The following is a 23073-nucleotide window of genomic DNA, read 5'->3' on the forward strand; positions in this document are numbered from 1 at the left end:
GTGCAGTTTAGTGGGGCTACGGAGGTGCTGGTTTTAGTTAGGAGGATGAGGCGCAGTTTAGTGTAGCTATGCCGGTACTGCCTTAAGCTAGTGGACAGAGGTGCAGTTTATTGAGGGTATGTGTGGGCTGCCTTAGGTAATGTGGCTAAGGCACAGTTTAGTGGATGTACACGGTTTCTGCCATAAGTTAGGGGGCCAAGGTGCAGTTTAGTTCGGATATGCATGTGCTACCTTAAGTTAGGGGGATAAGACACCGTTTAGTGTAGTTAAATGGGTGCTGCTTTAAGTTAGGGGACCAGCGCGCAGTTTAGTGAGTTTGCTGAGGTGAATACTTGTCGTTCACAGGAGTGGAGTGTGAGTAATAGGGATTGCTATCAAGTAATCCTCGATGACTTTTTTCCATGGTCCAGCGCAAATGTTGACCAACACTGCTAAATTCTGTTTGTGATGGGGATTGTTTGGGGCATTTTGGGTGCAACTCCTTATTCTTTGCGCTGTAGGTTTCTGTGCACTTTTAACTCCAGGATTGGGCACCCAGCACTTTCGCCGCAAACTACTTTGCATGGACTTTGCTCTTTTTGAAAAAAATTAGGCCCATAGCATAATGAGTGTGTGCATCACACATAAGTTCCCCACCGAGGAAAGGTGTGCACCAATGCAATGTATACACGCCAATGCCTACCAAGAACGACAATCAACTTGGAAGAGTGGACCGTGTCAATGCCATGCCACATCATGTATCAAAGCAAGTCACTAAAATCCAAAGCTAAATCCATGATCCATAACCCACGCTACTGACACACATATGTGCCCGATGGTCAGGGCCCCACTATACAGGTATGCAGATGTAGAGCTTAATGGCAACTTCATGTGACCAGGCCCAAATAAGTTATGTGTACAGAACAAAAACAACACCTAGATAAATATTTGTCTCCATCGACATTTATGCCTGAAAGTGAAAGACACAGACTGTTACCAATCCAGTTCTACCTAGATGTGTGCTGTACTACAATACTGCATGCGTGTGTTGGTACATGTGCCTGATAAACAATAACTAGCAAATGGGATGTGTACAAGCCACTAAACACCAAAGCCCTCCATAGAAAAGACACATCTACATTTAGTCTGAGAGGATGAAAAACAGGAACATCTGTTTGAATTGCACTCGCAGGTTGCCACGCATGGGACCAATATGTGTATAGCACGTACTCATAATGGGACCCTCGCTCAACACATTTTTCAAGGAAATCACATTCAGAGGAATGACGTTAGTAATGACCCGCACAATCAGCTGAACCACACCAATGCACAAACATCAATAATCACAACTCCACACTCGCTGAATACAACACTCACAACATACTTGTGTACATTTCTCGACCCAGATATTTTTGACTTGTCGAACATGATCATTACCGTAGCATGCCGCACACAATGTGACACACATGTCAAAAAGCAAGACATGGTAAATTGTTTTGATGGAAGCATTGACATGTGGTCAATACCCACTCATCCACCTGCCCCCCAGCTTGGAATGGCATAATACCTTTGGCCAAATCAGAACAGGACTGCATTGTAGGTTGCATAAGTACTTGTAAGACACAGTAAATAACATAAACATAGATATCACAGCATAGAAACAGCTCAGAGAATTGAGGATATACTGCACATAAGCACAAACCTTGCCTCACAACAAACAAACCCTACCATAAAAGGATTCAGGAGTAACATGCCCCATGCTTCCAGGTCCTTCAATGTACTGCACAGGGCCTACTTGGCCACACACTCTTCCTCCTGCATTTTGCCTGCATATTCTTCTCCAGAGTATGCATTCTTTTGGCGTCTATGATTTCAGCGGCCATAAGTGCCTCTGCCCATATGGTCACTCTTAGGGGTGTAAAGGTATAATGGTATACCGTTGTAGATACTGTGAACAGCTTAATTGAACTATAATAACCGTCACATTGTTTATACCAGTATAACGTTTTACGGCCTGCAGCTATTAAGTGAGCTTTTCAATCTGATTTGGAAAGGCTGCAGTAAGCAAGTGCTGTGCATTCTGGATCTTGCACTATGGGATGTGGTGTTTGGCAGACAAGAGCATAGGGAACATTAGGCCACATTACTAAATGCAGCTCTGATGCTGTGACCAATCATTTGATGTTGTGACCGCTCTTTCTCTGTTAGACGCCCTTCTGATGCATGTCCACAAAAAACGTTAGCTCTGTAGACTGTATGAACACTGGGTTTATCAGTGCTTTGTGCTAGTATATAAACTGCCCCTCACCCCCTCACTGTCCTCTGTGTAGATTTACACATTGACACTACAGTTGTTGCTTCGCTTGATCCTTCACCTGCCTTCTGCATATGGCACTGGACTCAAGCAGGCAGGACAGATTCTCCATTCAATTTGAAGTAACCAGAGCAATGGGGGTGAGATATTGCCCAGGTCTAGCCTTGATTTGTTACATCACCCATGAAAGCATTCTTCCGTCTCAACTCGCATGAGAAGCATCCTAATTCGCTCAGACCTGCGGAAAATGCTAATGATGGGGCTGTGGTGATGTGGTGGTCTAGGCCATATTTGTGCTGATATGTATTTTAACTTTTTCATTTTCAAAAAGGTTTTGTGCCACTGTCATTAAAGGTTAAATGAACATGTATTGCAAGAATCAAGAAAGAAATCAACAGTGCTCACTGAACACTCTCCTGTCAGAGCTTTATAATACACCAGGTAGATGGTAAACAAGCTATAGTGATTTGATCAATATGCAACCTTTTGGTGAATGTGTGTTGGCTATGACATTTTGACAAAAGAAAAACAATGACATGGGCTTTCAGACCTCACATGAGTTACTTTTCTCCCTTTAATGGGGTAAAGTGTTATCAAAACAAACTTTTACGACTGATCGCAGCGAGGGATCATGATGCCCATGCCATTTGGTTCCAAAATAATGCAGGTCGAGGCCAATTTTCAAAGCGATGACCTTTGTCTGAGCAGCAAGCTCATTGCTCAAAATGTGCATTTTGACACTTCCAGTAGTCACTCTTGCATTCAAGGCGATCAACGACTGAGCGCCATGAAAGACCAAATCTGCAGCCGCCTTAGATTCCTGGAGAATCAGCTAAAAATGTGCAGAGACAAGTTTCAAAATGCTGACAATTCATGGCCTTTAAGAAAATATTTGTTAAGATTAGTTAACTCCACCTGCTATACCGCGATAACCATGATATACCGTCATTTGACAAGAAGGTTATCATACCCCCATAAAACCAATACCGTGACACCCCTAGTCACTCTCGTCCATGCCATGGCATTCACTACCTCAGCCTTAGGTCTGGCAATGGCCTTAGGACCTGCTGCAGCCCTGGCCGCAAGTCTCTCCTTCTCATGGTGTCTCGTTCATGCACACACTCCATGCATCTTTTGGTGCAAACTGTGTCCGACCTCCTGCTTTTCCCTTCTTCTTTCTAACCCATCTGAGACACTGTGACTGCCTAATTGTTGAGCTCCTCTCTTTCCCAATGCCACAAATCCTACTTCTTGGCAATTATTGTTCTGTGCTGGTTTTCCCTCTGCAGTGATGATCTGCTGCCCACAGAGTCCTTTCTCTTTGTTTCTGCTTTTTCTCCTCCTCTCCCCTGCTGAATTCCTGGCTGAAACTGCACTGGTTACCTGGCCACCCTCTGACCTCAGTCCCAGGTCCTCTCCACCACCAGACGCACAACTGTACTGCCTTCCTGGCAACCCCCGCACTCAGGACTGTCCCTGTATCCCTACAGTCCCACTACCAGCACTTGTCTCTGGATGTCTGCACTTACCCTTGCACTTGCCACCAGCTGGCTGTACTTTACTTACTGTTGTTAGTCTATTATCCCATGTACTGCACTTTCTCCTCCCACTCTCCCTTGCACTTTCCCCCGTCCCCCTTCACATGCACTTGCGCAATCTGAATGACACCTGGCCTAGTAGGATCGCTGTCTGTCTTCCCTCTGTTCCCCCTCCTTTGCCTCGTTGCGCCTTGAACTGCGCCTTGAAACACTTGTGTATAGACGCGTTATAAATGCCATATTATATCATATTCTGGCACGGTCCAGGCATGATTGCCCATTCATTGCAGCCTGCTTAGTGATGCTTCTCATTTCAGGGATAGACATTTGCATCTCCCCAAGGTCTCGAGCCAGTGAGGTTTCCCATTTCTGCAGAAAACAAAGACATGTGGTCATGCAGACATGTTTGTACTTGATCAGTATACATCTGTGTGAACCCAGGTACTTTTTTTTTTCCCAGGCATCATTTAGGAAACTGCGTAATGAAAATATCGCTTAGCCACAAGAAAAGCAGGATCGCATAATAACGCATGCCACTTTGACCACTGTCATCCCAGCATGCCCACGAAAAAAGTATGCAAAACTTAAGAGTTTGGCATGAGTCACCTACACAATGCAGACTCATGTACTCATATTGCTCAGTCTCACAATGACACCACATTACCTGTGACCCGGCACACGTGTCTCACTACTTGTCATTGATATCAATTTTACAGTCACAGGGACATTGATGTGCACTGCAGGCATACCTCTAGAGTGGCGTATGTGCAAGCTCATAAAAAAGGTTTCAACACGCTATACGCACTCCCCACAGGTGTTACATTTCTCCAATGTACTATATACACAACCAGTGTGTTATCCTCACCACAGATAAGGAGATGTTATTCCCTTGGACTTTTCCAACGTCAGCGAATCACGACAACTAAGGCGTACGTCTTTTGCTTCACAATCATGCAGTCTTCACATGTGCTCATGTCCATCTCAGCTGGACGACTATTCATTGACTGTGTGAATAGTTGAGAGTCAATGATAGAACAATTGGTGGACTAATAAGGCCATGTTCTACCTACCGTGACTCCGAGACCCAAGTGTGGAATGCAGACATGCAGTAATGCGGTCCAGTTACTGCCATCGGTACAACATGTGCCCTGGTCTCATTTGGGTACCTACCAGAAGCCTTGATCTGGGAATGCAAGTCAAGGATCTGGGCATAAAGTGTTGAGTTCCACTTAAGCAACAAGCCTTGACATGGGCGGGGGTCAAATTACCACATCAGGCGATGCCCTGGGGCCCATAGGTGCAGGACTAAGCAAAGCCGCTGCAGCATTGCCTGATGCAGTTATGTCCCCCGTCGAGGGGCTTATTGCCATTAACACCCTGGCCCATTAGAGCAGGGTACTGATAGTGCGTTTTTTTTTCGCTTGCAAAACACTCTGTCGTTTCCAACCCAAAAAAAAAAAAGAAATGTTTATTGCCACCATTGAAAAAAGCAACAACAAAAAAGAAAACATAGAAGATAGCCGCCATGGAACGGGAAAAGGGACTACACAGTGTCCCTTCTCCCTTTCCATGGCGGCCATCAAAAAAGACTAGAAAAAAGTAAACCAAAAAAATGGCCGTTCATGAGACAGAAGAAAGGACTGCATGTGGCCCCTTCTCCCTTTTCATAGTGGTGTGTCGAGATCAGGAACTAACCGCACCGGTGATAGAAGTGCACCCAGCGTTTCTGCCCCAATCCGGACCAGAATGAATAAGGTAAGTGTAGCAGGAGAGTGAGGGAGGGAAATATGAGGTAAAGGGGAGTGGGGTCGGGGGCACCACTTACCTCATTCCCCCTCTTGGGAGATAGCGTCGTCCAGCCCTGAGGAGGCGCAGGGCAGCAGGATTACCATTAGGCAAAACCCCTGCTCCGACCCTCCATATTAGCTGGAGGCTGTCACACCCCCCTTGCTAGGTACTAATTCTCAAGATCCTGACCCTCAGTAGTGTCACCTGATGATGCCCACATAAATGAGCCACAAGACTATATCCTGCCTCAATAGTGGCTTTTGATTTCTTCTGGCTCTGAATCATCATCTCACTTCTAGTTGTTGGCAAAACAATGGCCAGGCACTCCCTCCATGTTGACAGGAGCCGTAAAGTGCTTGCAGATACGTTGATGGGCCTTTACCCAAAGCTGTTTCTATACACAGAAGATGTACTCTTTGACACTCAGGACCTGATCATCTGGGATGCGAACTTCAGCAGCAGATACATTGACAACCATAAGCTTCACCACTATGGCTGGGCCTGATGATGTGCCTGCCATTGTGGTTGGGAGGCTGGTGTTGTTGTTGGTGACAGTGTGTCCCGAGTGTGGCATGACAGAGGAGCGGAAGCAAATAATTGGCGGCTTGAGTCCAGATGAGGGAGACGCAGTGACTCAGTGGAGTTACTGGAGCAGGTGTAGGCGTCACAGAGTAGTCTTGCAGGATCTGTCAGGGAGCAATGGTAACAGAGGCAGACCAAGAAAGTGCCACTGACAGCAGGAAATGTCACATTGTGTAGGGGAGGCAAAGTAGGCAGACATGATTTCAAGGAAATTCGGAAGGAGGGCGCACATGTAATGATCACAGGCAGGGTGATGCAGCTATGCCTCATAAGCCTAACCTCACATGTGTCCTTTATTTGTGCCCCTGCTGTTCTGACATTGTTGAGCGTAATGTGTTTAGTCATGGCACAAGGTGTGCTTTGTCCGCACAAGTGTTTGTGCTATTGAACTTAGTGCCATGCACAGCTTATGCTCTTTGGGCATAAATGTACTTTCATTTGGGGACTCTTCATTAATTGAAAGCAGCGCTTACACCTGCCTTATTGACCCAATTCACAAAACTGTTTGTAGACCAGAATCCAAATGTGGCTACGACAATTTGTACAAGCATGTGCTTGCAAACTTTGGGTGCATTGTGAGACATACATGTTAACTTTTAACATGTGTTTGCGCACAGAGAAAAAAGTTGCATTAAGGAACATGATTTGCAAAGACGGGGCACGTCGCTGGAGGGGACCCTGCTGATGGGAGGTGAAAAGTGACAACAGACAAATTAACCACATCGGGGTGTCAAATATTGTGGAAAGTAATACACTGTTAAAGAAACTTGTTTTAAAAAGTAGAATAGTCCCTGTAGACTTCCTGGAATGTGGCGTGCAAAAAATCATCGATGTTCTTATTGGCTAATTAACTGCGGTTTGTAATTTCCCCCCGTGTTCATTACTGTATCATATGTATGCTAGCTACTCTAGCAAATAAAGCAGCGAGTTCTGCTATTTACCATCTGTAAATAAGTCACACGTTTCCTTAACCATCTCGAAAGGAACATTCGATTTTGAAACCGATTTATAGTCTATGATTGGTTATTATTTATTTTATTTTGCCTTTAGGGTGCCCATGGTTTGGGTATGACCTTGTAAATCCATGCTCTTCAAAGGATAGTGTGAAGGGGTACTTTGGGTTTCAAACCAACCTTAGGCATCTGAAAAGCTGCAAGGCAACTTTGCTGAGGCAGGAAGGTGTGCACCCCTGTCACACACTGTGAGAAGCCTTGTAGCCACTGTCTCTGAGAATTCCCTTTGGGTAGCAGTGAGCAAGTCATTTGATGTGATCTCTTCTTGTAGTTGTGAGGTTGATGGGGCAATTTCGGAACAAAGTGTGAGGGCTTTGAGGGGATTTCCGAACCAACACCCTTTGAGCCAATGGTTCTCAATGTAGTGTAATTTAGGAGAATGGTAGCCTTAGTTATATGAAATTTGTAAAAAGAAACTTGTGTAACCTCTTGAATGGCCTATGTCTTATGCTATGTAACATAACTATATATTGCGTGCATCTGGCATTTTCAGAGGTGGAATGTAGACAGGGAGTTTCAATGGATAGGGCATGGATGCTTTCCTTCTTTTGTTGATCATGTGGTTGTCATGTGTGATTCCCATGGAGTTTCTCCAGTTTTGGTGCTAGATTCTTGTTTTTGCATCTTATTCATGGAGGTGAAGGTACAAAAGTGAATGACAGAAATGTGCTCCACCAGTCCAGCATGAAATATCCTGAGGGGAAAAGCTTTGTTGTATGATAGATATGTTTCTAGTGTAGCACGAGTGAGTATTGTTGTATATAGTTTTGAGAAGATACGGATCTACAACATTTGAGTGAAGTTGCCTTTTTTGAGGGCTTCAATAACTGCACCTCTCAATCAGGACTTTTTGAAATGGGAGTAATATGTCTACTAGGGTGCAGAGGAGGGGGTGAGAAACATGGAGCTTCTCTTATACCACATTAGTTAGATTTCGGATGTATGTTGAGGAATGACTATTAGTAGGGGTTCTGTGTGTACCCAATTCTCCAGGAATTGGAAAATTGGATGGGAGTGTGGTCAGGCCATGACAGAAGGGAGTAGTTGGTGATGTTGAGATTCGGAATCTGGTAGGACATAAGGTCAAATCTGCCCCCAGCTTTGTGGGCACCTTTACTAACTGCTAGAAGCTTTAATATGGATTTAATATGGACGTCATCCTGGATGTCAAGAAAATGCATGCACAGAAGACAGTTGGGAGCAGAAAGTTTATCCTGTTCTAAGTTGAGCAGATTCATTGGAGGTGTAAATACTTTTGGGGAGATTGGAAGATGGCTGCATGTGCCAAGGATGACAATGGGAAGGTGGTGTACTTAAGAATTAAGTATTCAAAAATGTCAAAATCTGAACTGGGCACCTCTTTGCACACAATTATATTAGAAACAATGATGGCCACTCCGCCTCCTGCCTGAGTCGCTGTTATTACAAGATACTGCAGTTATCAAGCATGTGGTCAGAAATAGGAAGATCAGGCATTTTTACAGCACTACCTGCCGGTATCCTCTCACTTTAAGATCTCTAATAACAGATATTATTATTGCTCACTTCCATGGTATTCAATGTATTGAACTCAGAAGGATGAAGGGGTGCCTTGACACAGCAGGGATGTGAAGTTGTAAAATGCCAAACGGCCTCATAAATGAGACAAGAGGTGGTTCCGTAACCCAAGGGCTATGCAACTGGTAGTTGATGATGGGGTGATGATAGGGAAAGCAGATGAAGGGAGTTGTCGGTTATAGTGTTCCGGATCATTTGGATATGATTGTAAGCAATGTGGACAGCTGGTGGTTTCTTTTGTCTGGAAGATTGAGGAGGTCAACGTGGGAGGCTGTGGTAATTGGGATGGAGTGAATTGTGATGCTTATTACCAGAAGAAGGTAGGTGTATCTTGCATGGAGTTGTAAACCCCCTAGCAGCTGATGGGGGATGGATTGCAGGGAAACAAATGCTTGGTAAGATCATTGCTTTTAGTTGTTGGAATATGTTGTCAACAGCAACATGAACACCATGATTTGCTTGCTGCATCATCTGACCATTGTGGTAAATGGTGATGGCTATTAAGGGAGGGTGTTAACCAGTTTGCTGTGGATATATTTTGTCCTAGAATTATCTTTATAAAATGTAATATTGTCATGACAGTGCAGAATTCGTTTTTCACAAGATGGGGGCCAGCCAATGTGGAAAAGAAGATTAGTGGTAATAGTACCTATGTTCTATCAGATGCAGTGATCTGTTATTGACAGGGCTTTGGTTATTTCTGTGGAATTGTGTCCTTTACATTTTTATTTGCTTTTTAAGGCTCACATTCCTTGGAAAGATGATTCTGAACCTCAATGGGCCCTAATTGACAAGCTGTGGTCCTTAGTGTGATTTAAGATAACATGGGTATCTGAAGACATGGTAGAGGCACTGTTGGTTTGATGAGAGTGCTGATGAGCAACATTAGTAGGCATAACATATGCAACAGTTATGTATGGCTGTACTGTACTGGTGGAAATCATGTCTTCAGGAAGGCCGAGCATATGCAGCAATGGGAATTGTTAAAAACTGGTAATCGGTTTGGACTATCAGGAGGAATCCGTTTCGCCTCATGATGGCTGAAATTGGGCTATACCAGTAGTGGTCGGTCGAAGTGATTACTTAGAGAAGGACATTAAATCATTGGCAAAGCCAATATTTTCAGCTTGTGTCTGAGCAGAATAGAACTGCATTTGGTTTAGAGCCTTATCACTCCAACACAGTAATTTAGCAAACGTAAACAATATTTGCGTCTGTCAAGATTTTCACTTAGCACATAATTTGCTTACCACTAAACTATGGTTTAATATGGGCATATGTATATTATCATGGGCAGGGGGGATATTCCCATGCTCCTGCAGTGCCATTGCCTTGGATTTCCATCCTCATTTGTACAGGTCTATTGATCTTTCTTTGCTTGTTCTTGGTTCATCCTTTTCATGTTTGGCTCATTGAAAGGGAACTTTTAAGCCAGACACACTGACCCTTCAGAACAATACTTCAGTGGGTTTTTTTTGGGGGGGGGGCGAGGGGTAGGTTAAATTATTGTTCACTAGAGAACTACAAACATTCATACACTGTCAATGTAATAATGAAGGAATATGTGAAGATTAGGATGTTTTTAAACACTGCTATGTGTACCCATTTAGCTCCATCAAACAATGTAGTACATATTTTTTAAAAATATTGGGATTTTGGATTTGATAAAAAGTATATTTAATATGAAATTATATGCATGAGATCAGTAATTCATGAACCTCAGCCATAAAGAATATTGTGAAGTCTCTCTGCATCAACGCTCCATTTGGGACAATCTCCCTATCTAGTTCATTTAGTCTGTCCCATTCTCTGTGATTTTATCTTTCTTTCTGTGTTTTCTACTGTCAACTATAGTCCCTGCTTTTTACTTTGGTGTTCAATTTGTCACTTTGTTAACTTCCTTCTTTTTCCTGTTCGGGCTAGAGGCAGGAATTCACTTGTGGCAACAGTTGCAATCAGTTTTGTAGCCAGAAAATCCTGACAGGGCAGGCGTGCACACCATACAAGTGGATTTATGGAAGGATTCTGCAAAACAAAGGAAATTATACTTATTTCATCTGAGTGTGGATTTCATCTGAGCTCATGTGGATCAGGCCAATGTTGAATGGACTATGTACTCGTTTGACAAAATAGCTAAAATCCACTGCCCCATTTAATTGATTTAGATCGCAAAGTGATGTGATCCCAAAAAACAAAAAAAATCACTGTATTTTACTAGTGTACTTTCAGTGCACACAACCAAATGAAGTATCTGATAAGGGCAACTATTTGTAGTCATTTTTTGACAAGGACATGCAGATTTTTGTTGTGTGTGATTCGTGCCTAGAAACACGTGTGTACAGGTGCATTATAAATACCACATCATATCATTTCATGTGAAAAAAAAATATTTTTGAATGTGAAACAAGCAGGCATTATGGAAATAAACTAAGCAGTTTGAAAAATATTTTGTGAAAGATTAGGTTTCTAACAGGAGTGCAAGGAGATTTAAGTCCCAACGCACACAATTCCCTGCAAATCATGTTAAGATTTACTCTTACTAGGAGAAATGCTCACAGGCAAAAGAGTAATGTCCTGATTTACAAAACAATGTTTAACATGTGACAGTCCTATTGAAAACATGTTTGTAAATCAGTTGCTAAATGTCACGCTATCAAATTTAGTGCAAGTAGATTTACAAAAAATGAATTCTAATATTACCCAACTAAATGCTATTCAGTTTATTTCTAGCATAAGATGAAAGGGTGTACTATTAGTCTGGCCACTCTTTGTGAATGCGATTTTGTATTCATGCATATTTTATAAATAACTATTCTTTATTTTTTACTTTAAACATGGAATGGCACAGCTTGAGATCTCTGCAAACTAATTTATCGTTGTACTACTTTTAGGTGTACACAATCCAGACAAGCCTGTGTGATAGTCACCTGCTTCTAGACCTTACTTTACACATACAAGTATCTTGTTACTCTATATAGTGTGTGTACTTCTTGTAAATGCCAAAAAAACAGATATTAGAGGACCTTTCAATGGATGGACTCGAGGATCTTCCTGCTTGAATCCAAACATGGAATATTCAGTGTTAATACTGGCTTTTATATGTATTTTCTTTTAGCAGCAGGATGTTTCTGCAGAGGTGTCCACTGTTTTCCTTTACATAAGAATACACCTTATGTGCAAGAACACCCAGGGCCTGATTTACAAACATGTTTTAACTTGGAACAGTCCACTTTAAAACTTTTTTGTAAATACGGCCCTTAATATGGATGTAAATTTGAGAATTTCGGAATGGCAGTCTAATGTCCTTTAGACACAGGAAGGAAATACTGCACGCAAAAAAGTGTGAATACTCCTTTGACTGGGCTTCACCTCCACCCACCGGAGGAACAGAAATAGGTAAGAACATTGTGTGGCTCATTTTCCTCAAAGTGGACAGTAATAGCATGTGTTAGAAGTATGACCAACACATTTATACATGTATGATATTTTGAAAATCGAATTTTTCAGCCTTAGTCAGCTTTTATTCCTCTCTTAGAGCGAATTCTTTGTGCTGTTTTGAATTAAGGTTCCAGGGTCTGCACTTAGAGTGCCAATATTGTGGCTGAGACAATATGAAACCAAATTTGTAATTATTATAGTTGGTACTCTTGTGATGTGCGATCCCCAGAAAAAATACACTCAATTTTCCAATATAATCTAGTTTGTTTATTTCGTGTATTACTAGTTTCTTCATGTATTTGATTCATACATTTAGGAATTAAAGAGTCCTTATTTCATACTTTCAGTATATATATGCAACTCCTTGTTGTCAATTGTTGAATAACACATATATACAGTTCCATACTAGTTTACAAAATCTCCCGTTCCATACTAGTTTACATAATTTACCAACACGTGTTTCCCCACAGCTTTAGCTGTGGTTCCTCAGGAGAGATTCTAAACCAAAAGGAAAAAAGAAAAAAGAAAGAACATTTTCTTATTATGTCAATATTTATATAAAACCACATCTATCTTTTTTGTGAAACAGAGGACCTTATTTTTTTTTTAAAAATTATATAAATCCACTCACCCTTGTTACTGTTTTCTTGATCTCGGTTGATATTAATAGTTGGGCTTTTTCAATCACCTTTTTTAGAAATTGTATTTTCAATATTTCTCACCAAATCTGTGAAGAAGTGCATAAAATAACTGATTCTATACAAAACCTTGATTTTTGGTTTGCTTACTAGGTTCTATTTGAAAATATGACTCACTAAAGATTTGGAAGTATAAAGATGTTTTCTGATCTCCCCATACTTTATATTCCTAGATGTTTAAAAAAACCAGCAAAAAGTTGCTGTGTAAATAGATATATGGGAAAAGGATACAAATATATAGATCTCCCGTTCCATACTAGTTTACACAATCTCCCACACAAGTTAATGGTACTAGATGGGGCAAAGAAGGGGTAAAGAATAAAGTTTAGAATGTTACCTTTTATTGTTCCTGTAAGTGTCTCCCGCAGCAAGGTACGATTGCTTTGATGCTTTTGCGATCCGAGATGGATCTAACAATTTTGTTTTCTGCTATTTATGTGCCGGAGACTGAGAAGCGATACAAGGCCCTATTGTGAGAATGAATCTGGCTGATGTTGAGATCTATTGGAATAAGCAGGTCAGTTCAAAACATTGTTTTACAACCTGAGGCCTAGTGAATGAACAAGAATGTGCCTCGTTCAACTTTACCAAAATAGATACTCTCTCAAGTGAAGGAAAATTTCCCTGAGAACATACAACTGCTGGATGTGCTAACTGTATTGAAAAAGACGTGTGGCTGAAAATGCTGTTTTCATAAAATATGAAAAGCTACAATTTCACTTAAAGAGACAGATAGCAGCATGTTACATTGACTTACATGCAGCACAAGACTGTGATCCGGAAATCTAAAGTGAAGACAAGTACTTTGTATTTGTCACATATAAAAACACTTTTCAACATTCAAAATGACATAATTTAACAGGAGAGGTCTACTTGTTATAGAAGTGAATACTAGTTTCGTAAGTTACCTGTAGCCTATGTGTGAATAATACTGAAAGTGAGACGCATATCTTTTCAACTTTTGCATTAAAGAAAGACTTTATTCATGGACAGCTGGCTCAGATGCAATACAATATCTTACATGCTAAACACATTGGGGGTCATTACGACCTGGGCACAAAGGGATACCAGGCACCGGTAATGACACTGGTGCCGGTAATCCCTTTGCGCCCTATTCCGAGGTCCCTTTGCGGGTCCTCCCTTAACACCTGGTTTTACCAGGTGTTATGGACGGTGCCCGCAAAGGGATACCGGGGTCAATAACTGTACCGCAATTTGCGATACCGTTATTGACGCCTTCCCCTTTCACATTGAGCCCTATGGGGACTCAAATGGGAATGGGGAATGGCTTTTCAAATGGGGATTTACTGGTCCCTTGAAGGTCGGAATTGTCACGACTATCAGCGTTAATCCTAACGCGATGCCTAAACACAACATGGCGGCTCCTGCAGTCCACTGCAGTATGTGCAGCCGTCTTATTAGCCGCGCCCCAGAATGCCTTGCAACGTTTCCAGGCCAACGTGCAGACAGCTTATCTGTCTGCTTCTCCCAGACAAGGACGTGTTGCTACTCTCCAAGGAGCTTGCGAACGCTACGTGAGTCCGTGTCAGGGAATTCTGTTCCTCGTTCTACTCAGACTTACCTTTGGGGCATATATTCTTATTGCCACTTTTCTATTGAAACTAATTGATCTTTGTTGTGTTTATATGTGTTTTACCTTAGGACACTTTAGTGCCTTTCTGTTCTGGGGTTCCTTTAGAGCCGCCCAAACCACTCGCCTTGAGAGAATTTGTTCCAAACCTCTGCCTTCGACCGGTGTTGGTTACTAGGGTTTCCTTTGGTAGGTTCCTTTTTTCTCTGAAACATTTACAGAATTGTTGTTTCTTGTCCTGCAGACTTACAGTTTGTCTTCGTCTCCCAGACACAACACCCTGTATGCTCATCCCTTCTGAACGGCAGTCACTCATCAAGCTTGAAGGGGTCTCCGTTTATTCAGGGTAACTATTGTTCTCTACTCCCCTCTTGGAGGTTAGGTTGTTTCCAATTCCTCTTGAGTGTTTTGTTAATCATTTTCCCTTGTTCTACACCTTCCAGTTTATCCAGTCTACCAGATCATACCGGATGGTCGGTTACTCTCATTTCTAAGTCTTACTACAAGTCAGATCCCTTGGTAAGGGTCCCGTTTCTAGAAGTGTCTTTTCCAGTACTAGGCAGAATCATTTCTAATCACTTTGTTTCACTATTTGCCTTTAGCCAATCTGATTCTTCTGCCCTGGATCCTATCCTTTAAAGACACGCCTATTCATCACCATACTCCCGGGATAGCGTAATCTAACTCCATGGGACATTTTCAGGAGTCTACGCCCACTAGCAGCTCCACAGGGTTTTATTCCCCAGGAGGGTTTCCCTGGGAACCTCCCCTTGCCCTGGCCTTTGTGCCGGGTCTTTTGGTGATTCTCGAGGGGAATTCTAATTGTCATCTGAAGCTAGAACATCTCCATCTGGGTACCTTGTTCCCTACATCCGTAGCTGCTATTCTGCTCCAAATCCCCAGGTGAGAGAACTTCGTTTCTATGTTTTCCTTACACGGGACACTCATGATTGTGAAACAGTAAAGTATTGTGTGCATTCATAACAGTTAGCAACGCCTAAAAATAGAGAGTTTATTTTTCTGTTTCAACTTTCAGTTGTCTCTAGTAAGGAATTCATTTTTCTGACCATAAGCTAGGATGGATCCACAGCAGCAACAGATTCAACAATTAATTGCTGCAGTTCAATCCCTTACAAGTGAAGTTCAGCAACTAAAACAGGAGAACACCTCCTTGAGACAGCAGCAGCAGCATGCTTCTCAACAGATTGCCCAGCAGGCTGTGGTATCGCGTATTCCCCATTGTTCTGAGGTACCTCCCGGACCTCTCCCGGGTGGGCAATTCGATGGGAACCCACATAGGGTGAAGGAATTTCTTGATGCCTGTTCGGTGCAATTCGCATTCAAAGCAATTTTTTTTCATACGGACCGAGATCGGGTTGGCTACATGGTATCCCAGATGGTAGGACCTGCATTAGCCTGGGCTACTCCTTTAATTACTAACAACAACCCAATATTAGACTCCCACGTAGCTTTCTGTAATAGTATCCATACTATGTTTGGGCGACAGGCGATTAAAGTTGCTTCACAAGAACATCTCCTGGATCTCAAGCAGGGAAATTTGGACATACTGGCATATATCACAAAATTTAAACAAATGGCCATTGAGACCACATGGTCAGATGATGCGCAGGTTACGATATTCAGGAGAGGATTATCTGATGATCTCAAGGACAAGGTTTCTCGAGTTCCACGGCCTACCACTCTCACGAAGTTCATAGCTCTGGTGATGCAAATCGACTACAGGATGAAGGAAAGGATGGCTGAAAGAAGGAAGGGAAGGATCACAAGAACATCCTTTGTTCCGTCAACCTCTAAATCTCTGCAAACAGATGAACCTATGCAACTGGAGTCTACATCTCGAGGACCTTTGAGCCCCGAGGAAAGAAGTTGCAGACGAAGTCTGGGATTGTGCATGTATTGTGGCGCCAATAATCACTCCGTCCAGGAATGCCCAATTGCTCCGGTTCGGCGGTCGGGAAACGCCAGCGCCGGTCGTAAGAGGAACCACGATCCGGGAACCGAAGTCTGAACAAGGTTCCTCACAAGCTTCATATTCTTCATATTGCACCAACCACTCAAACACCAGTATGATGGTATTAAAGGTATCCGTCACCATAGGAAACCTTATCTTACAAGATGTTCCAGCCCTAATTGACTGTGGGGCAGCAGGAAATTTCGTGGACGATCACTGGGCCGCTTCGCAAAAGATTCCACGTTCCTCCAAAGAGGAACCTATTCCTGTTGAAAGCGTAGATGGTAGCCCTCTGATCTCGGGTCCCATCAAAGATCAGACCGAAGCAATCCTAATGTCCATTTCGACCCATCAGGAGATCCTGACCTTGGATGTAATCCGAGCAGCTCACCATCCGGTAATCTTAGGGCTACCCTGGCTTAAGAAGCATAACCCGTTTATCAATTGGACCGCTGGGTCATTCTTTCTTGGTTCAGAGTTTTGTTTGACACACTGCATAGGAAGCCATCAGAGGGTAGCCATAGAAGCTTCTTCGGCCTCAAATAATATTCAGGGGGTATATTCTCTCAATCAGACCGCAGGTCTTCCTGAAGTCTACGAGAAATGTCAGGACGTATTCTCGACTTTGAGTATAACCAGTTGCCTCCCCACAGGAGAGACGATGGTGCTATCGAACTGATACCTGATCAACCCCTGCCCTTTGGACGTATGTATATTCTTTCCAACAATGAAAAAGTGGTTTTGCGCGAATACCTTCGCTCCAATATGATGAACGGTTTGATCACAGAATATACATCCCCGGCAGCCGCTTCATTGTTCTTTGTAGCCAAGAAGAAGTCTAAAGAACTACGTCCCTGTATCGACTACCGTGGCTTGAACAAAATCACTGTTCCCGATAAGTACCCCATGCTGCTTATCCCTGACATTTTGGAGGCAGTAAAGGGGCAACTATTTACACTAAGTTGGACTTAAAGGGAGCATACCACCTGATACGGATAAGGCCCGGCGATGAATAGAAGACGGCATTTAGAACACCTTTTGGGCATTATCAGTACAGGGTCATGCCATTTGGGCTATCTAACGCCCCTGCGATTTTCCAACGCTTTATGGATCATCTTTTTTTCGACCTTCTCCTACACAGTATGGTGGTTTACTTAGACGACATTTTGGTATTTTCTTCCTCCATGCATGAACATATTCAACATGTACAAGAGGTGCTTCGTCGCCTGCAACAAAATCATTTGTTCTGTAACCCCGAAAAGTGTACTTTTCATCAATCTAAAGTAACTTACTTGGGATACGTCCTTTCCGCCGAGGGGATAGCAATGGACCCGGAGAAGGTATCGGCTGTACGAGACTGGCCTACACCTATGTCAGGAAAAGATATCCAACGCTTTATAGGGTTTGCAAACTTTTATAGGAGATTCATCCCTGAATTCTCAAGATTTACGCAGCCACTTACCCATCTTCTAAAGAAAGGAGTCATGTTTGTTTGGTCGTCGGTCACCGATCAAGCCTTTCGCAAGCTTAAAGAGCTATTCACTTCAGCACCGATTCTTCTAACTCCAAACCAGAACCAAAAATTCATCGTGGAGACAGATGCCTCCCAACATGCCTTAGGCGCCGTCCTACTACAACCGGATGATTTAGATCAAGAGAGGCCAGTAGCATTCCTCTCCAAAACTCTCTTGCCCTCTGAGATCAACTACACGGTTTTGGAGAAGGAACTTCTCGCTATTAAGCGTGCCTATGAGGAATGGCGCCACTTACTTTTAGGAGCCAAATTCGCGGTTGAAGTACGGACCGACCACCATAATCTTCCGATACTTCAATACGCACAGACCTGTAACAGCCGTCAAGCTAGATGGGCTCACTTTTTCTCTCCTTTCAAGATCACATTTTCATTTATTAGAGAGGCTCAGCTTCACCTCACTGATGATGCCCAACAAGGTTGAAACACGTGTATGGGGTTGCTGTAGGTACTCTTGTTCAGAGAGGAATTGCCATAGCATTTCGGTGCTGGACTGCCCATGTGGGCGGGACAAAGACTGATATGCAAATGGATATTTCCCATCGGTGAAAGGTACAGTGAGCAAAAAGCAGATGGCTGGGTTTGAGAAATGGAAACTCAAGGATGGCCCATATTATGTCTTGCCATCACATAACTATTTGACTCCTTTTCTTTAATAACATGAGAACTGTGCGTTGCAATGCACTCATCCAGGACTTGTGCATAGTGTAATTAAGAGATGAAAATGGGGTTGTGACACTCATGATGATCAGAAAAACTTGAAACTTGGTAAGCTGATAGAAAGAAAAATGAATGTGTGTTTTGTGAAGTTTGATATTTATCACTAATTCAGATCAGACATAAACCACAAGAAATGACTGCTCCTCCCAGGAAGATAATGCTGCAATAAAATGTGTGTCCCCCATTTCATCATAAATTGTAGAATTCAAAAGCATAAATGTTAATGCAGTTATCTGAAAGGAGAAGATAGTGGCCAGGAAGTGACATTCAGAGAAAACCAAACATGAACAAAAAATGTTATTTGAAATTATGCATTTCTCTCATCCCTTCATCATCCTTAATCCAGACCTCCTAAACTCCTTGTCCTATCGGCTGGCAGTGGGTGGATTGGTGGGAGGGGGAGAAAGAGAGATGTCCAATGCATAGCATGGTGGTATTGCAAATATATAAGTGTCAACAGAATCTATATAATATCAGTTTTCAAACTAAAGAGAGGCAGAAGGACAAAAAGAAGAGAACAGACAAATAAGTTAAGACTGACAGCAACAGAGAGCTGACAAAAAAGAATGCTTTCACCCAGGAAACAGATGGACACCCTGGGACACATGCTGGGAGCCCTATCTGAGAGGGACCTGTGACCGGAGGGAGGAGACTTGCTAAGAATAGAGACCAGAGGTGTAAGCTGCCTACCTATTCTCAAAAGAGTGTCTGAAATCTGGCTGACATCCTGAGCTGAGAAAAGAGACCTCCTATCTAAGTAGATATATCCCCAAAGCTATCCATTGTGTTTGGAACTAACTGCCTTAATCCTTTCCATGTAATTGTGGGTAAGAGGGTGAAACTGTATAGATCCTTAGCACATTTAATTCAAGTTAATTCAATTAATTCCCATATAGAAAAGTTCACAAGATGATTTTTGTTAAAATTTGAAATCTCATGCCCAATGTTTTACAGCCATTACTTTAATAATTCATTGTTTTGCTCCCCTTCTGGTTTCCCCATCTTGGATGACTTTATTGTTCTTAATTCCATCTGGTTTATCTGTTGTTTGTCTTGTCTCTGTGCTTCTATGCCTGTGAGCATTGTTCCAGCATGCCAAAAATAAACAAAATAAAAAAATACATTATAGTCAATAAAGTAATTGGGTGGACATATTTTCGTGCAACCCCTGGCTTCCTTACAGAAGAGGGTGTCCTTAATACCAAAAGAAGAATCCCTAAAACTCTGCCTTTCAAGTGAATGTAGTGTGTGCAAACACCATTTTCTCTTTCATTCCAAACAAGAATCCCAAATCCCTACATTTCATTTGAATGTGTGTTGCAAACCAAATTTTCCCAATTACTCCCTTTTTTATTATTATTATTTTTTGTTATTTGTGTTCCTGTTTGCACTAAGACAACCTTGCACAATGTTAGAACAATCAATCAATCGCTACAAATAAAAACAATCAAGTCATCACATTTCACCCCAATACAATCATGAAAGCAACATATAATGAATTTGTCAACCACATCAACCATCTTCATAGTTAGGCTTATGTTATCTTAAGTTAATCAAACTTGCCTCTTGTATACATTTTAACACAGCAATCATAATACATAATATTTCCTCTATACTAGAGATCCTGGCAAAAAAGTTATCAGCATCCAGGACTGCTGGATAGTATATAAAACAATTTAAGTATAGAGATCTCACTTGGGTCAGTGCCTTGCAGAATAATAAGATATGATTTCTGTTTTGAACTGTTGATGAATCTCTGCACAAATTAAATGATACTTTTACTTCATTCTTCGCTCTGACTTGGCAGATCTCCCTGGTCGGGGGAAGATTGAGGTAGTACTGCAGAAACTGGTCTGCCCAGGATGAATTTGGGAATTTCTTTAGATAGTTTGGAAGTTTCCCTAAAGCCTTATCTAACGGAGACAGGCTATAGTATAATGTAAATTGCCGCATGATTGTCATTGTGGTTATCCAGTCTGCCCTCAACATAGCCTTTTTTACATCACAAGGATAGCTTGTGACGTCTTCTATTGATAACTCCAAAGTAGAGAGAATTGTTACCGATCTTCGCTTTAGTTTACTAGCAACCTTATATCTTCCCAATTCTAGGATAAGTGCCAAATCAGCGTACATGGAATCCTGTACAGGAACAATAGATTTTCTGTACAGTGCTACAACTCTTAGATCTACCATATAACTTAGTGAAGTCAACCCTAGCACAAATCACAAAGAAGCCATAGAGACACACGCCGGTATTCCTAGAGCACGTTTCCATACCCTAGATTCCAAAACTTGCCTTTCAAATAAAAAGTCCAACAACATTCCCATTATATTTCCACTCCCTGTACCTTGCCTTCAAACCAAAGGGGTCATATTTAACTGATGCCTGGGGGTTTATGGGAGAAAAGAGCATTGTAAGAAACCAAGCAATCACTGTGTGTTTTTTAAGTTTCCTGTCTGTTAATGGGACAGGTAATCCTATGTGTGTTTTGATTTAAAATGTGGCCTGTGTTTGTTGTGGTAACTGAAAGTCTATTAAGAAATAGATGCCAGTCAAATGTGCAAGTAATTTGAATTTGTGATTATTGTGTTGTGCAACAGAGTTGGTGGCTGTTGTTATTGTGATTTGTTTATTATTCATTGTAGAAATTTAAATAAATATTCCCTATTATTTCTATACAAAGGCCTGGTTCCTAGCTTATTGGTGATACAATACAGAGGGTATCTGCAGAACAATGTTATACAAGTTGGAGGCCTAATCAAATTTGAATCAGCTGAGTGATTTGTTGGGCGACACCTTGATTGGGGGAAAGGAACTCCCTGAGTTGAGAATGACCATCCAATAAACCGTGACAGAATGGTAGGTGACATTTGTGCTCCACAGAGTAAAAAGAAGGGGTACATGCGATTTATATTGTCTGCCTTTTCTTGCATGTAATAGTGCAAATGCTGAACATGCAGGTGGCCATGTTTTCATATAAGTGCAAATGTGATGGATCCCCTCCTTGCAATGTACCCTTTTAAGAAAATGACCGCCTGTGTTTTGTGTAATGGAGAAAACTGGCTTACGTGTAGATCCTTTTGGCTGAAGGAGCTCTCTCAGTTTCTTCTCCTCCTGTATGGTCTCGTGAGACCTGTAAGATTATTTCTCACCATTTTAAGTGTGTAAATGTATATGTGCACTATGGGCAGTATTCCTTTAACTTATGAAAAGTAGGCACTGCTCCCTTCACTCTCATCCCCTCCCCTGCATGCCACATGGCAGATTGGACATTGAGAAAAGATCAGAATCAACATGCTCATGTTTACATTGCTATAGTTCTTTTATAAATCATGTTGCATAAACATATTTGAACACACAATCAGGTTTTATTGGAATGATGAGTTAATTTCTTATACAGCACATAGCCCAAACATACTTGCTTCTAATTTGTATCCGTGATATAAGTAGGTGAAGCAAATAAAAGATGGGGGGCAGACACTGCAGGCAGCCAAATTGTACAGGGAATGTAAGAGTGTCAACTAAGAAAAACGTGAGGAGGGAATGGATATAAGAAACAAGTGATAGAAAAGAGGGCAGAGACAGTCTAAGTAAACCCAACAAGAAGTCAAATTGCAACACATATTAGTACAATAGAGGAGTGTCCACCACAGGGCCAATTAAATATCACTGTCTTCAGTAATTGCGGCAGAGAATCATACCTAGCAGGTGTTTTCGCAACCAAATGTGAACCTCCATTTACTCATAAACAGGCAACATGCAATCACAGCCTAGAGTAGCCTTTGTGAACTACTCTACAATCTGGTTTAGCCAAACACAAATCAGGACTAACAAGCCACACTAAGCAGAGCCACCAATCTGTCAACTTTAGACATCTACAAAAATTATGGCCACATTATCTGGTTATTTATGCTGATTAATTACCAGTGGCATCTTGGAGAAGATGAGGGGCCTGATTTACAAAAGCGTTTTCTTAGTGTGAAAGTCCCTTTCTAAAACAGTTTGTGAATCAGACCCTAATAGTCTTACAAAATGCCTAGCCCCAAAAATGAGTCCTCTCGTTGGCTCCTGATAAGTGCTATATTTCCCCCTACTTCCTGTGGTGACGTAACTCATTTAAATATTAGTGGTAATGGCAACTGGCAAAATGTAGAAGTAACCTTTTGACATTCCCACTTTATTTTATTTTCAAAATTGAAAAACAACACCAGTTCCACCATGTTTACATTTCTTCCAGTGTTTGTTATTTGTGCAGTTGTTTAGTGGATGATGCATTAGAAGATCTGACATTTGAAAGTGAAATATGTCCCAATCTTGTTTTACTATAGAATACACCAACCATAGTTCCTGC

Source organism: Ambystoma mexicanum, chromosome 3q (genome assembly GCF_040938575.1).
Source record: "Ambystoma mexicanum isolate Mex_15411 chromosome 3q, UKY_AmexF1_1, whole genome shotgun sequence".
In the NCBI taxonomy this organism is placed as follows: Eukaryota; Metazoa; Chordata; class Amphibia; order Caudata; family Ambystomatidae; genus Ambystoma; species Ambystoma mexicanum.